The 17,915-nt window shown below is 37.0% G+C and overlaps 1 long non-coding RNA gene across 2 annotated transcripts in view; it reads left to right on the forward strand.

Annotated features, from left to right (window-relative positions):
- The window catches only part of LOC121077814, a 113,509-nt gene that overhangs the window by 50,966 nt on the left and 44,628 nt on the right, over window positions 1-17,915 (forward strand). The gene's annotated exons all lie outside the window — the stretch shown is intronic.

Below are 17,915 nucleotides of genomic sequence, written 5' to 3' on the forward strand. Positions count from 1 at the left end.
TCCCTATGAAGAAAGGCTGAGAGACCTGGGTCTGTTCAGCCTGGAGAAAAGACTGAGAGGGGATCTCATCAATGTGCATAAATACCTGAGGTGTGGGAGACAGAGGGATTTGGCCAACCTCTTTTCAGTGGTTTGTGGGGACAGGACAAGGGGTAATGGCCACAAGATGGAGCCCAGGAAGTTCCGCACCTACATGAGAAAGAACTTCTTCACAGTGAGGGTAATGGAGCACTGGAACAGGCTGCCCAGGGAGGTTGTGGAGTCTCCTTCTCTGGAGATATTCAAGGCCCGTCTGGACACCTACCTGGGCAGCCTGCTCTGAGGAACCTGCTTTGGCAGGGGGGTTGGACCTGATGATCTTTCGAGGTCCCTTCCAACCCCTACAATTCTGTGATTCTGTGGTTCAGCATCATTTTCTTTTAAACAGGCCAGAGGTATCCATCAAAATGGTCTTAATTTGGATTGGAGTAATGTGAATTTAAAAAAAAAAAAAAAAAGGGAAATATTTTCAGCGTTACCTACTGAGCTGTTTCAAAACTTACAAAAATTAATTGTTTTGCTGGCTATTTTTTTCAGCATATCCACTTTATCTGGGAAGCTTGAAGCAAACTACAAGATAGCTTATTTTCTCATTCCACTGGCTTTGAAAATTTGAGCTCTTATCAGAATGTTCTGTTCTTGTTCAGCCTATGTTTGGGAACCTGCCGAACTTTGCTTTCTGTAGGTTTCATGAGCTCTTGATACAGAAAATGGAAAATGTTTTTTTGTGTGCGTGTCTAGAATGTGCTAATGCTCCCAGAAACAGGCAGCTGGGGAAATTTTTCTGGCACAAGCCAAGTCAGCCTGGTGGCTACTGCGTAGCCTCATTAGTAGGCAGGACAGTGAAAACACTGGCTTTTGCGGTTTGTTGAATGAACGCGTCTTTGGACATGCACAAGTCCTATAAAGGAAACAAGTCTTTAACTGCAATGTTTGTTTTTCATGTTGTGTGGATATGTTGTGTAGATAGTGTCTGTACAGTCGAGGACTAAATCAGGTGGGTTTCTGCTGTACTTAAGTGAACAAGGAAGTAGAACGCAGTGAGCTGTAATAGATAAACTTCAACAAGTCAGCCTAATTTCAGCTCCAGATTTAAATTTGAGGATATCTGGAAGAGTCTAGATAAGCATCTGAACTTTCAGTGCTGATTTGAACTGTTTGAAGTTTACTTGTTGGTAGCTGGAGGACCCTATCTTATTTTCTCTTCTATATGTGTGAGATGTGAATTTTTTCCATGCAATTGCCTTTGCTTGTTATTTCAACTTGGCAATAGCAGCTTGCTGCCTGACTGCTCCTAAAGTGCTCTAAACAAGGTGGGGAAGGCCATCTCAGGTATGCAAGTAAAAACAAAGGTCAAACTGACATTACTGGGTATGCTGGAAGAATGTGACAAGCACAAATTATTTCAACTTTGCATAAGGAACCTTCTGGGCAGACATTATTAGCAGCTGTCAATCTCCCTAGTTTTTATTAGTCACTATTTTTTTTTTTGGCAAATGTGAATTAAAGTGGACACTGAAGCATCCTGAAATCACCCTTTGGCTTTCTTCTGAGACTTGAATGGAGCCAGAGTTATGCAGGTGGCTCTGACAGCTGCACTCAGCAATAGATTCTAGTTTCATGCCCACAGAAACTAGGTTAATCCACTGCTTCTGACATCAGGGGCTGCAAGAAGCTCTATGAAAACACATTTGTGCACTGAAATGCTGTTTTACTTCCCACTGTTGCAATGTATTTAGTGAGATTTTTCTTCTCCTTTCTTAGTAATTATTAATGCTAATACTTACCTTTATTTTTGCTATGCTCTTTACTTCAAAACCTGAGTTTGCTGAAATAAATCTCTTTTGAGTAAGTGTGTTTTTGGCAAATGGAGTTAATGTACATTTGTAAAAATTTGTACTGATTAGATTGATGTCTGAACTTGTATCATTTAGTTCTATTAGGGAAAAATATAATCAATGAAATCTGTCTTAATTGTTTTATTTCTTTTGTTAATATTTATAAATGGCTAGCACAATTACTTGCTGGGCAATTCATTCTTCTAGAATGCTTTGGTACTTTGTTAATGTAGATTTTAAAAAAAAAAAAAAAAAGAAAAACGCAGCAGAGTAGAAATGGGAAAATCTTTTCATCTTTCATTTGTCACTTACTTCAGATAACATCTCAGCTGTGTCTCTGTGAAACCGTAAAAAAAATTCCAATCTATACCACAGACTTCAAACTGCTCAGGTAATGGCTGGACTTGGATCACCTGTTGTCTGGTCATTAAAAAGAGAGGGCTGTGACTTCAGAGGAGGCATGCTTAACAGATGTTCTAGAGATTTATAAGTTGAAAGCGAGTGAAATCCACATCTAATGCAGTAAACACAAGATTTATGGTCTTTATAATTAAAAGTCCAAGTTGCTTCATAGGGCGTAAGTGCCACCATTGCTTCATATGGCTTCAACGCACTGCCTGTTTTGCTATAGTTTTCTGGAATATTGACGTTTCCTCTTACCCATCTGTACACTAGAAATGAGTATTTCATCTGCTGATACTGCACTTATAAATGTGTTTAACTTACGACCCAACCCTTTTGTTTCCTTGTACCAGTTTCATTTTGTAGTAAAGCCACTTTGAGGTACAAGTCATCCACTGAGTTTTTTCTTGATTTATAGTGGTAGATTAGGACAATGAGATTCACAGACACTATCAATATATGTGCAAGAGCCTAGATCTCATTTCACTCTCTTCTTATTTTTGTGCAAGTATTGATTTGTAGTTACACAAAGGAAAATCCAAAGGAAAAGTGCAATTTCTTCACTTCTAAAAGTGAGTAAAGAGTTTGGGCGAGCTAAGTATCTATTTTGGGTCTGATGAGTCTGTTTCCACTCAAGGTAAATGTAGTTTCAGCTTAAAACATGTGCATACCAGAAAGGCAAAAATAACTTGCACATTAATGGGTGCTGATTAAACTCATGAAGAGACACATGCATTATTCCTAAGTTATTAACTTTCTGACACAGTTTAAATTGCCATAAATTTATTCTACATGAATGGTTGACCCCTGTAGAACAAAAATGTTCGGTTATGATAACTGGGTAGAAGGAAATTTAAGTTGAAGGTGAAGACTTAAACAGAGATGAGTTTATGAAATTCCTTAGCTTTGACCGTGCAAATTCCCTGTGTATTTGGGTCACCCTTGTGGGATCAAGCATCACTGCAGTAATTAAATCAGTCTGAAATGCCTCTCTTTATTGGTTTGAGGCAGCGGTCTGTTTGGGATTATCCTTTTCTTTCTGCATTTATGGGCTCCTGAGAAAAAACACTGAAAGGCAAGCGGGGGGATGGGAATTTGATAGGGTGGAAAGAATGCTATTTTATATTTATTAATTTGTATGTTCGTGTATTGCTGGTTTCTATGAACCAGACTTGCTCCACAAATGTGATCTGAGTGCTACAGTGGAATTTTACCTAACAAGAAGTTTCCATGCCTTGTGCAAGTGGAGGAAACCTTTAATAGCTATATATGACATTGAGATAGAGGACTTGAGCAGTTCTTATTTAATCCAAAGCAACACTGGAAATGTGTTTTTGGAGTTTTGTGGGGTGGACTAGTTCCGTGAAGAGTGCATAAGGGGCTTATTACAATTCGTGAGCTGTACTGTAAGATACAGATACTGCTTAGTATGAATATGCCTCTTAGATCTGTTGTGTGTGTATAGAAAGCAGATGGACTGATTCAGCAGAAACATTACCATAGGGAGACAAAGGTTTTCCTTTGTGTGCGCATCATTGAGAACTTATTTATCAGGTGTGGAGACTTGAATGCAGGTCCTCTTGCCTTTGCAGAGTCTTTCCAGCAGATTGCCCCTGTGTCTATCTCCTCTCCCCTTTATATTTTACCTGTCCTAATGCAAAGCAAGAAGTTGATATCTGACTGGCATCGTTCTCATTCATCCAGGTGATTCCTTCATCAGGGTGAGCTGATTTTAAGGAGTTAGAGTTGCTGAACTTTTGACGCTTCCAGGTGACATACTTGCAAACTCTCTTTAAGGTGTATACTTTGCCTTTCGGCCAGCCTAACCATCTTGTGGCAAAAGGGCGTTCTTGTATGGCTAAAAGGTACAGCTGTACTTTCACTTCATAAGAAGGTTTATATTTTTCCTTAGTAAATGTGAATGAGACTTGGCATTTATATTTCTTCTGTATTTGTGTAAATTTAATGAAAAGAATGAAATTTGGAGATTTATTGTCCAAGTCAAGCTGTTATCATCCATTTATTCAAAGTGGAGAGAGGAACGCTGAGTATTAACATTGGCAGTAAGAACAAGTGAAAGCAGAGACTGAATTATTCATGTGGTCTATTTCTATGCACACTTGTTCTTTTCCTTTGTCATGCATTTAGCTTTGTAACTTACAGTTAATGTGTTTGAAGAGGAAGAGGTGTAAAGAGAAATACTGTCTGAAAAGCTACCAAAAGAGAACATTTGTTTTCTCATTTGTAGTTGAGCAAAAAAAATATGGGGAACTCCAAAAGATATTAGCTTATATCGTAACATCATGCTGAGTTAGATCTGTTCATGAGCATTTTCCGCATTCCAGTAGATGCTTTTATGGACAACACATCAGAAAATGATGGCCAAGGTTGTGAAAAGTTGTATTTAGGACACTTAGATGAAAAGTTGTAGATTTGGGACACTTAGACCTGAGGGGTTTTTTTTTGAGTATTTCCAACTCAAAGCATATCAAAGAGAAGATGCACAGCACTAAGAGTCAGGCATCTGTAAGTGGGTCACTCCCCTCTCTGTCATTGCTTCTGCAGTGGGAACTGTGATGGCCCTGTTGTTCAAGTATTCTTGTAGCAGTCTGCAGGGGCATCAGATTTTCTTAGTCTGTAATACTCAATTATCCGTTTGGGGTCTGACTGGCTTTGGAGATCATGAATAAAAATGATCAGAATAGCCTTCTTGGCTTACAATACGAGGAAGAAATGTGTATGCTGTGGGTGTCTGATATTAGTGACTAGTATCATTGAGTCCTGGAGAAAAGGAGTTAATACAACTTGCAGTGTACTTATTGTTAAAATTGTTTACAGCAAGCACTGTCTGTGCCAGTGTTTAGGCACACTTGTGACAAGGCTGCAAGTGCAGGATCATAGAATGCTTTCTGTTGGAAGAGTCGAAACAGGGCCTGTGTCAAATGCAGACATGATAGCAGTGTAATGCAAGACAGTGAATGGCTTTCAACTTTCACTTCAGTCAAATAAGTTACTGTAAAGCATGTAGTAAAGGTTGTGAAAAGTTATTTAAGGTAGTTAAAGTTATTTAAGCTTACATTATAAAGCGCACTGCTTTCTTTGGCATTCCAGAAAGCCGAAGGCATGATGAATGAGTTTGTAGTTGGAGCATCAAAAGCAGGATACCAGCTATTGCTGCATGGATTTGTTTCAAAAGTTAACATAGTCATTAAAACCGTATTTTTGCTTTTTTTTTTAGAAGTATATTTTTGAATGTGTGCGCGCTAATCTCTATTTTTGGCCTTGATTGGGACTTCTAAGTAACTAAAGGTGAAAGAAGCTTGGGTTCTTCTTTAAAACTTCCTTACTTGAAGCTCTAGTCAGTGCACATACAAAGCATCAGACTGAGGTGCAGGAGGTGTAGGTGGACCACAAATTGTGCATGCTTTCCCTTCTGTCCCATTGCAGAAGCAGATGGATGAATGAGGTAACCTACCTAGGTGGACTCCAATAACAGCCTCCTCACTGGCCTGGGGTTCAAAAAGCTACTTGCTGCTATGACAACAGGATGCAGAATTTTTTGGCATTTTAGTTCAGGATTCTGTGTTATCTAACAGGTGAAGCTGAAATTCCTTATTTCCTGAAATAAGGAAAGTATGTGTGCAGGGTGTTTGAAGAATCTCAATAGTAACTAGACATGCTTAAATTATATACAGTGAAATAAATTACGAAAATGTGTTCGGTAACGTAGGTGTTATAACCAGTGTAAACTGTTCTTACGCATTAGTGCTGTCTTCTATTATATGGAGAGCATATTCTAATAATGCAAGGAATTAATTCATGAAATGCAGCCACTGAATTTCAAAGAAGCCATTAAACAATCTCAGATTTGTTGGTGTTGTGAAGTTTCAGTATTGAAGTTGAATAGCTTCAGATGTATGTATGCATAACTTGTTTAGTACTGTTTTTGCAGCTCAGTCAACAGATGAAACCTAAGTGAAAGTTTTTTCTATTAACACCCACCCCCACCCCCCAAAAAACTAGCCATATACTTTCTTCAGATTAATCTTCTGAACAGTTCACATAAGTACTTCTCTCTTATCTGATAGAAGAAGGTACCCACTGGGATTAATGAGCTTATTTTTGCTTTGATTGTATTCCATCTGCCTTCAGTTTTTTATATTTTGAACATATATATGTGTGTGTATTTATATTTGAAAGAAGTATATCCAGATTGTGTACTACCAGCTGACTTTTAGATTCATTGGAAGTCAATCAAATGTATTTGGCAGAAGTTAATACTTTTAATCTTTCAGTTCAGACATTTCATCTGCATGGATAGTGTTGGGATAAATGTTGTCATGATCTCCTCTTGTCTCTAGTGAGTTCTTTCATAACCAGCCCCAGCTTCTGAAGTTGTTGTGTGAATCTGTGCTGTTCTGTTTCCGTGGATTACAAATCCTTTAAAAATTCAACAGAATGTTGTTTTTCGTACGTTCCAGAACAATATTTCTTTTGTACAGAGTTGTCTTTTTACAGTGTGTGTGTATATACACAAAGCAAAAACATGTATGTATAAATGGTGTCTAGTGGTCTAAGATTTTTGGGTGCAACTGCACCTGTTATATACTGCATGTAATACATGTTATACCGATCAGAGACTTCTGTAAGGTAACGGGTATGAGAATACTGTTCCTAAGATCTTGAGAATCGCATGCTACATTACAAGGTTGCCTTTACTGACTCTGTAGAGATTGTGCTTTCATCCCTTCTCTCTTTCTTTCACCACTTCATAGTCAAAAATCCTCTCCAGTGCTTTTTCCATATGGGGCAAAATTGTTAGCTTTTATCATCAGAGATATTCTGCTGCTAGATTAGGAGCATACTTAGCTGCTTGCAACACTTGTCACACTGTTTTGGAAACTGCATGGTACATTTGATTTTTTTGATTGTGTAAAACAGATCTTTGCTGTCAAATGCAATGTTAATTATGCTTTGATACATTAGTTTTTATAACTTAGGTGCATTCACAGGTGTTAAGCATGTATATGAAAAATGATTAACTCGTATGAAGCCATTTTGGTAGAAACTGTAGAAGGAAGTAATTTCTTTTTTTACAGATTGTTCCTTTCAGAATTTTGCAGTGTGAGCTAGTCTGTGTATCCCATGTGCAACAGTAATGTAGAAGATGAGATGTAAGAGTACAGCTGAGTAACAGCTCTGCTGAAACTCTTGTTCTGAGACTAAATAAGTTAGGCTTCTTTCTAGTTTGTCTTGTCCCCCATTCCTTTAAGCCGTCACTGCCATAAAACTGTTGAAGAGCTACACAGAAAATTCAGAAGCTTCTGCTGCTTTAACCATTCAGTAAAAAAAAATAAAATAAAACCACCACCAACCAACAAAACCCAGATTCTACAAATCACCATAAAATATCTTCATTTTGAGAGCTTTCTCTTTTATTACTGTTCTGCCAGAAAATACTGATTTGGAGGAGAATACTACTTATCTAAGAAAAAGAGGGGAAATTTTGACCATATCTCACCTGGGCTAGATCCATGTCCTGTTGTCAAGTAGTTCATGTAATATAAGAGTATGTGAATGATGCAGGTCCTTTATGCATGATCCTATGTATGTATCCTTTATGCTGTGTAACTTTTCCTTCCTCTTTTTCCCACTTAAACGTGTGCATACACTCCTCATAGGTATGTAATGCACACTTCCTTATTTTAAGACTAAGATGTGCAAAGAACATGGAAAATGCTGCCTTTTGAGTTCATATCCGTACACCATCTAGCACACTGCTGTAATTTGCCATTACAAGAAACACTTGCAAACTGCATTTTGAAAATAGCTTTGCTAAAGTATAAAGACTAGCATGGTATAATCGGCTGGATGGATGGCTGCATTATCATTCCATGATACTTTGTTATTCTAGGATATATGCTTAAAATAGGTACAATGGTATTCATAAAAGTGAACAAAACAAAATGAAGTCCTCCTTATTTGCTTCTTTCATTGCCTAGAGATCACTTACATTATAAAACAAGTTAGTTTCACTGACAGACACATCTATACCAGCATTCAGAACTTCCAGGCTGACTCAGTGGCTTGTAACTAATGGCACATTAACTATATTTCCCCCTAGAGAACACGCAGTAATTATATTCAAGTGCTCTACATATAGGTTGTGATGGGGTGCCTTTAGTTTATACCAGCTGTTGCGTTTTTTTAACTCTGAAATTCTGTCAATTTGTCAAATGAATGAAAGCACTGGAGTAAGTCCGATAGGTTCTATGAGGAACCATAGAGACCAAAAGCTTTTCAAGATCTGCTATTGTAAGAGTGCTTGAGAAGGGATGATGTAATGGATTAGTCTGAGAAAAAAGCATAAGAGAAGATGTAAAGTAATGGATTTGGGTTTTTGAAGGTTTTTGATATAATAAATATTGCAAACAAGTGCATAGTTACCAATATTTATATAGCTGAAAGATTTTCTTTGCTTCTATCTTGAATATGTTAGTCTTTGTACATTTTCAAGTATTCCCACCTGTAGCTTTCAGAAAGTCAGCTTGCTCAAGCCCTGAATGCCTGTAAGATCTGTACAAGGTTCTTAATAGTAGATATTTTGTACCGGACTCTTCCCATACTCAACTATTGCAGGAGAGCAGTTTTATTACATAGTTTATCTTGTTTAATTCTTACAGATGTTGGTAGCTACAGATGCATTGAAGCAATAATACAGGAACCCAAAGAAAGAACAAAGCAGAACTATGGTGTTAAAGGTAGGATGTAGTGAAATATAGGTAGCTTTTATGCTTCTGAGTGCAAACTGAAATTTACTGCTGCCTAAATGGGATTTTCACTTGTGGTCATTTCAGCAAAGACAAAATCTGTGTAAAGCCACTAATCAGAGTTAACTTGAGGGAATCTAGGATGAATCTGCTTGGTTTTAATTAGAATCATTTAATAACTAATTAGCACTACTGTCTACACACATAACCAAGAAGGGAGAATTGTATGTTAGTGTCCCCTGAGGAACAAGCTAGTTCATGTCATCACATTGACTCGTCTTCCTGCTACATTGCAATGCAAAGAAATAAGAGAATTTTGCCAAGCATGTTGACAGAGAGAAAACAAAATGTAAAACCGAACAATAGGAGGGTGTTGCCTTATGTTTTAGCATTTTGTTGGTTGATTTACAATTGAGAGAAGGTAACACTTCTTTCAATCTCTGAAGTTAGATGAAAGACCTGGGGTAAAAGTGTAGCATTGGCAAGTTTTCTTTCATTTCTTTCTTTTTGTCTTCTATGGTCTTTTGTAGAAATAGACAGAAAAGCAGTCATCTCTATTAATATGCAATGTACTTAAGTTATGCTGGGTGCAAGAATTTGCCTGCAGGCTTGCATTAAGGGTTTAGAACTTTGGCACAAGATCATGATGCTGAAGCTTCAGAGAAGTGGCAAAGCTAACAGGAAGTAAGAATTACTTTTCTCCTGCTGGGATATTTAAGATCAATTATTTAATAACTCAGGAAAAAATTTCACACTTGTTTCAAGGTACGGTAATTAGACTTATTTCAGTGTACTGTCCAGTTGCACTGGAAGAAAAATAAGGTTTTTTTGACAGTCTGAGATCGACCATAATAATATCATCAAAATGATATACTGTTAACTGTTGTGCACAAAGAAATGAATAACCAACAAGTTTCTTGTTAAGAAATACAGCTTCAACATGGGAATTTACTGTTTACTTATTTCAGTTTTTTTCTGCTACTCTTGGAATATTGGAAATATTTCTAAAACTTTATTCTGCTCATAAAGTGCACTCAATTTAATTTCTAGACTAAATTTGTTCATAGCCAAGTGATGCATTAATCTTGCCATATTTTGTATGCTAACATGGTTTTACATAGGTTTTTATTCCTGTTTTGCTGTTATCCCTTACGAAGAATTGGATTTGCCATCACTTCTTAGAGCTTGGAAGGATGCAATAATAACAGGTCCTATGAAATATTGGATATATTGTTTGACAAAGATATGACTAGTGATACTGTACGTTAGTCTTCTAAGAATCTACTAATTGATGAGCAACCTTATGAACAATAGATCATAGCTTCATAGTAATGTGATGCTTTGTTAAGACTATTCATTAACAAAAAATGACATTTATAATCGTTGCTTTACAGAAAGGTAAGTAAACAATTTACAAGCTATTAAAGCTGAGAAATGGTTGTTATTACGTACAGGTGCTCTGGGTTAACCCACAGGCCAGCAGGCAGTTGAGCCCCACAGAGTCACTTGCTCATTCCTCCCTCAGCGGGATGGGGAAGAGGATTGGAAAGGTCCAAGTGAGAAAACTTGTGGGCTAAGATCAAGACAGGGTAATAGGCAAATCAAAAGCTGTATGCACAAGCAACACAGCATAGAGAATTCATTTGGTACTTCCCATCAACAGGCAGATGTTCAGTTCTTCCCAGGAAAGCAGGGCTTCATCTTGTGGAATGGTTCCTTGGGAAGACAAACGCGGTCACTCTGAATGTCCCCGTCTCCCCCTCCTTCCTCTTTCTTTACCCTCAGCTTTTATTGATGAGCTTGATATCTCATAGTACAGAATATCACTTTGGTCAGGTGTCCTGGCTCTGTCCCCTCTCAACTGTTTGTGTATCCTTGGCCTCCTCGCTGGGGGAACAGCATAAGAAACAGAGAAGCATGGACACTGCAAGTGCTGGTCAGCAACAGCTAAAAAAATGGTTGTGTTCTCAACTATGTCTTCACCAAAAATCTAAAGCATAGCACCATACAAGCTATTCTGAAGAAAATTAATTGTATTTCAGCAAAAACGAGTACAAGTCTTCTACTCTGTTTTTCAAAAAATAAACATAATTGGAGCTCTGAATGATTGTTATTTTTCTCTACTGTCTTCTGTTTAAATATTTTTTTGGATAGAGGCTGCAAAATTTCAGTAAACTGCAGGTTTCTTCTAAGAGCTTATACCATTCAACATATATTTTTTACTAGCTTTAAAGCATTATAAATAATGCTAGGCTGTTCTGTGCCATCAGTTGTTGTATATATGCCATCAGCTACTTTTCTTGAAGATTTAGTGAAAAGGCATTTAAAACTTGTATTGCTGTTGCCTGTGTCCTACATAAAGTACAAAGTGATGGTGATCAGTCACAGAACTTGTGACTTTAATGCTGAGCGCAGAAAAGAGAGCTAGACTGTCATAAGTTTTTCTTCAAGTCACTGAGTTTTAGTAACAGTCTCACCTTAAAGGAGTTTCACCTTTAAAACTCATTAGTTTTAGTGCTCCTCTTATTGTCCTTAATTACTTTTTAGACTAAAATACAATCTTTTTTATTTTGCAAGTCAGCCCTTTTAGTAGTAGTTATCATAAGTGTGTATTGCACAAGTAAAGATATCTTACCTCAAGCAATCCCTGCTGTGTCTGTAAGAAAACATTGCTTTGAAGTCCTGAAAACTGTGTATCTAGCTCTTTTCTTATCCCTTTTTTAGAGTATTTTATGTTCATTTTTTTAATAACTGAAGCTGATTACCTATGCAAGTTTAACACTTGTGAATTGATCACATTTGAAATGAAGAGCTGAATTTTTTATTCTATAATTGAAATAGAAATAAATCAGTATAATGGATTGTTTTGGTTTTCAGTCCACACCCCCCCCCCCCCCCCCCCCCAACAAACTGTTTTCAGTGGTAGTGGGCTAGTTAAGAGTATTTGGGGTGCTTGTTCTTGAGATAGACTTTACCTGTACAATGAATTTCACCTGCTTAATGGAATAACATGTTTGTTGCAGTACCTTCATACCAGTAATTAATGATGAATATCTTTCACTTCAGGAAAAAGAACGTTGTTTTTTCAGAAGTGGCTGATAATGAATGGTATCTTTGGGGAGTTTGTGACGTGGGAAAAACATGCTCAGTTCAGTTTTCTGTGAGCAAAATTACTATTCTGTCATTTTTCTCTCATAGTAAGGTCTCCTAACAGTATAACAGTAAGGGTCTGAAGTAGGACTTTGCTCATAGAATCTTAAAAGTTAGAGAAGGAGGAATATAGTATTTGCCTTTTTTTTTTCAGAAGTTAGTCTTAATATTTACTACATGTTTTCTCTTTTCAAGGATACAGATTTTTCACTCGATGTTTGCTTGTGCTCTTACCTGCTCAAATATATTTTCATTTTATTTGTTACCCAGCTGAATGGACGCATACACACGAACTTATCTTTGAAAGGCTGCAGTGTGCCAAGAAGTTCAAAAAGCTTGCGAAGTCTTGGTGAAGGGAGGGATGTGACTCTTCTGACTACCTTGACAGATACCTGGCGTAAGCTTTATATTCCCGCTGTGGTTTATTCTCTCCAAAATGTTTCTCAGTAGGTCAGAACTTTCATGGCTATTCTGATTTCTAAATTTACAGTCTGCATTTTAAAATGAAAACTTCCCATCTTCCTACAGAAGACCTCATGTATTTTCACTCCAGTTTGGTGGCATAACAAAGATTTTTGAGAATGTCTTATGCTAGTGAAGTTAATATATGTGCACACACACCTGTAAATATATATATAAAATTGGAAGGATCAAGTATAACAAGCTTGAGCAAAGCAGACGAAAGTAGTTGAGAGAGTTGGTAGACTGTGCCCATGCAAACCACTTTCACGTAGAACACTAACTGTAATTGAATTGGAACTTATTCTTTGCGTTAAGTCTCTGTGGTACTTCAAGCTGTAGGCTGAAAAACATTAGCATGCTTTCTTTCTTTCTCTCTTTTTTTTTTTTTTAAGATATGGCATATGCTTCAATTTTCAGGCAATTCTATATCACTTAGTGAATATTGCTCCCTTGAGAGAAGCATACACTTGCCTTTATATACTCTGGGTACAGCAGCGTAATAAGGGCATACATGTAAATAGGTTCAAGCATCCCAGAACTGATGTTCTGTTGCTGCTTAATCTCTTCCAGACAGAAGTCTCTTCTATGGCTCCAAGTCACAATCTCTGCATGCACCCCTGCCTCCCCCAGTACTTGATATGAAGTTGATTTGGTAGTGCCAGAGCTCTTTTGTTAGAGAGGTTTGATTTCTCCTTCACACTCTTTCTGCTTTTGGAAATGTAGATGCAGTTTTTAATGCAAATGAAGCCTTCAGTGGCTCTAGGGCCAACTCAATGCAAACGAAGCATTCCATTTATTGGATGTGGAAAATTCAAGTGTTTGATGCTTTATGAATTAATAATTTATAAATTATACATCACAGAAAATACATGCACTCAATTTATCAAACATTGTCAGGAGCTCACGTAAGCTCTTTGTAGGCTGAGTTTACATTGCAAGGAAGATGTGTTTGCCTGACAGCCTTGGTTCCCAGACAGTCCAAAGCTTACTGGAATATTACGCTGCTCCCTCCCTGCCTGCGTATCCCACTTCCTCTTGTTTACGGTGCATGGCAGAGGTGGTGCCATTCTGATCCCATTCTAACTGGCTGTTGGGGTTCATCTGATATGTACTTGGACTGGCATTTACACCACAGTGTGCATGAATGCACGGAGAGCAAGTCCTGGTGCTGTACCTAATGTACTAGTGCAGCTGACAAACAATAATTACAATAATTACTTTTCTAATTATGAAAATTAACACTTTTATCCCATCGTAAGCTTTGCTACTTCTATGAATTTGGTCTTGTACCAGAGGAATGCAGTGAGCTCACAGTCCAGATGTCTATGAGTGCTTGATTTTACAGAGGTACGTAACCTTTTCTGGACCAGGACAGATTTTTCAACCTTTGTGGTGGAATATGTAGTTGATGATGCTTGAAGTGTAACAAGTCATTTAGGTTTTGCAAAATTTTAAAGAAAGCACAGTGGAAGAAAGAGGAATGCAAGTTGACATATTTCATTAAAAAAAACTGAAAGGGGATAGTTCAAGATTATTTTGTTTAAGAAATCTTTTTTTTTGGGGGGGGGGGGGGGGGGGGGAATGGGTTAGAGGTGTCATTGAACAGTGTTGGAAATGGAAACAGAATGTTAGGTTTCTCAACATGCACTGAACTGTGCCAGCACAGATCAAATAATCTACTCAAAGAACAAAATTACTCTCCCACAGATAAGACCTCGATATCTTTGCATCCCAAAAAGCCATTTAGGAGAAAAAAGGTTTTTTGTTTGGCTTCAAAGTAGTTACCGTGAAAAAGGGGTCCATCTTCCATTGCAAACCAAACAAAAAACAAACAAACAAGAAAAACTCACCCCAAACCTTCTGAACTAGCATTTGCAAATATGGTATGGAATGTAAGGCTTCAATTTCAGTATTTCAGGCGTTATTTGACATGAAGCATTCTTTTTTGACCTCTTTCTTTGCTTTCTAGTTTCACCAGATGCCTAATAAAACTAATCGCTGTTATTGCGAAACTGACACAAAGATCATTCTCTTTCAGCATCTGCCCTGATAACGTTTTTCTAAGACTTGATAATCATTTCTTAAAACTCTGAGTTTAAAACCCCAAGATTCCTGGGGGGGGGGGGGAAAAAAAAAGAACATTTCTGAATTTAAAACTCTGAAACAGTTTCTTTAATGCATTACCACTGTCTCCACTTTATGCTAAGTGCTGAAATCCTTCTGGTGTTTTGCTGTCGTCATGCCATCAATAGCACTCTGTGCAAACTGTTTGGTCTGGCAAAATGCAGAAAATGATAAATGTGATAGAAGATAATAAATGGCAGGGTGTGCTTTTGGAATGGGAAGTTGCCAGGCAGTAGGGACCTTCATTAGTGCACTCAGAGCTCCGGCTCACTGCTCACTTTTATCTGTTTATCTTCTTTTTTTTTTTTTTGGCAGTTCCCTTGGAATAGTTTCTAGCTACTGCTCAGGTGTCTGCCTGTTTTCCTGATGCACTCCTTACCAGCTGTACCTCCTGCTGCAGGTCCTCTGCAATACAGTGTGTCTACAATGTATGATGTTGATCTGCAGTGGCTTGAGCATTTTGAAACAAGATGGAGGTTTTTGTTCTTGCATAGAATTTTTTATTGGTGATAAGATCAGAGGCTGCTGGCAGTGATAGGCATAGCGCTATTGTGAAGAGCATGGAAATCATACCTAAGCTTTTTTTTTTTTTAAGACTTAAAAGCTATTAATGAACTCAGAGCTGATTTGCAGTAAAACATAATCTACTGCTTACCATTGAGTAGAAGTACTCAGAGCATAATTTCAGAATGCATAATTTCAAATAGCATAATTTCAGAATGTTTTCTCTTGATCTATCTTAAAGCAACTCTTCCTGAACTAGAGGAAAAACCCAGGCAGGAGTAACTTTGACTTGTAACTGGCTTTTCACATCAAAAAAGCTTACTGTAAATTATCTTCCTGAGAGGAGAATAGAAGTCTGCCACAAGCCACCTAAACTGACTTTGAACTTTGACTGAAATGTTGAGCAGCTGGTTGTTGTTGTTACATAAAATGAATCATTTGGGGAGAATTTTGTGCCACTTTCTGTTAGATGATGCAAACTCTTAGCATATTTGGGTACATAAGGTCATGTTTTTTTCTTTAAAATTTGTCCTATATTCAACTACTTTGTGCCATCTCTGTGCATCTTTGTGCCATGTTTGCTCTTCAGAATATTGTTTTCTAGTGGTACATGTTTTGTGCTGAGATGAATTAAACCAAGACCCTCTACAGAAAAAATATGTGCTTAAGAAAGGAGAGTTCAGCTGGAGCTAACACTACAAAGAATCAAATACTAAAAGTTGCTACTTCACTCATTAAATCATAATGTGATTATATATGCATGCTGATGACTGCATTTTGCAGCCTTTTTTCCTAGGCAGATAGTCTATTCAGAATTACAGTTCCAGGAACATCATTGTCAGGTTTTCTCTTTGTAGTAGTCTTTTCCGTGACTTTGGGAAACTACTGGAAAGCTTCCCAGTAATTTCAATTACTTGAGGGGAAAAAAGTTTCATTTCCTCTCGTTAATTAAATGTGAATTAAAGTTCCAACACTGTTAATTCATTACTCTTCAGTTTATAAAAGGCTGTCTAGTATATATGATTCTTTAATATCTGTGTAGAAACTTGTGTGTTTCTGTCAAATTTTTTTCACTTTGTTTTTTCATGTAAACTTGTTATACATGTGAAACTTCTGGTGGAAAAATTTTTGTTAGTTTTTAATATATTTTTACAGAAAGAAGAGGAGAGAGAGGGAGCAAAGTATTAGCTTCCATTAAAAAGAAATTAGAGAAGGAAGCTTTTAGAATTCACTTGGAGAAGACTGTTCTTCAGTCATTTCAGGTTTGTATTTAGTAATGTGTTTTAGCAGGAGGGTGGAACTGAGTGATTTCGCTAAGTTTCTTAGGCAGACACACAGCATCCTCAGATCTCTTGGTAGGATTTAGAAGAGAGAAGTCGTTACATTTTTATTTTTAACTTTCTTCTTCCTTTCATATAGTGAAATGAATAACAGTTTAGCTTTGAAGTATTTTCTTGAATTTATTTTTAACAATGACTGTAAAATTTAAAACTTATTAACTTTTGATCTGAAACTTTCCAATGAAAATAATTTTTCCCTGCATTTTTCTTAGGGGGAAAGATATATATATATATGTATGTATGTATGCATATTTTTATAAATAAATATATATTTATAAATGTCAAAAGCTGTTTCCAAAGAAAATACTTTTTTACTTTTTAAAATGGATTGTATAAGGGTTTATTTGATGGGGGGCAGGGGGGTGGGGGTGGGACTTTTGCATTCATTTTATCCCTTTCATAACTCTTTTAACTAAATGATGAGATAAGAAAAGTTTTGAGTGTCTATCCTGATACAAGAGGCCAAGATTTAGATGAGTTTGATCTGCTTTCTGTTGGATTTTGAATGAAGATTTCTTTTATCTTGTAAGAACGTCTGTAAAGAAAGGGTGCTGTTAAGTGTTGGCTTCTCTCTGTCCTGCTAAAAGTTTTATATGTCTTAAATTAAATGCTCATTAATTTAGAGAAAACATAAGAAAAACAACTTTAGTCTATTTTTTCAGGGAAATTAATTTACCAATATCGCCAAAAAAAATTTCAAGTGTTATTTGAAGTGTTCTAACTAGAATAAATAACACACATCCCTTAACGTCCATGGTAGATGATCAGCTGCTTAGATTTATTTCCAGTTTCTAACCAAGATCAGACGATGAACAGTGGCAAGCAATTGGACAGATTTGTTAGTAGTGGCTTGCTTTGAACATTTGATTTGACAAGGAGGAATACAGATGGAATTTAAAATTGATTATCGTGGAAAAAATGAAAGCCCATACTGCTGTTTAATACAGCATATATATCTATACCTATGACATGTGATATCCTTTAGAGGTGTGTTTGCAAGTGACACCAATAGCAATTACCAATTACATATTTATTTTGAAGGCAGAAAGGTAGGCCGTTGAAGAAGGAAAGAGCAAGTAGGAGAAATGTTCTTACACAACATCTTCTCATCAGAGAGATTAAAGAGACAAGAAGATTCATTGCAGCATGTCTTTAAGTATTGCACTAGGTTTAACTTCAGGAGAAAATCCCTTTAGCTGGCTAAATCTTTCCCTCAAGATAGAAGGTCAGAAAGAAATTTGCAGTCATAGTCTGACACAACAGCATTTTTATCTTCTGCAAAATAT

This window comes from Cygnus olor, chromosome 14, assembly GCF_009769625.2.
Source record: "Cygnus olor isolate bCygOlo1 chromosome 14, bCygOlo1.pri.v2, whole genome shotgun sequence".
Taxonomy (NCBI): domain Eukaryota; kingdom Metazoa; phylum Chordata; class Aves; order Anseriformes; family Anatidae; genus Cygnus; species Cygnus olor.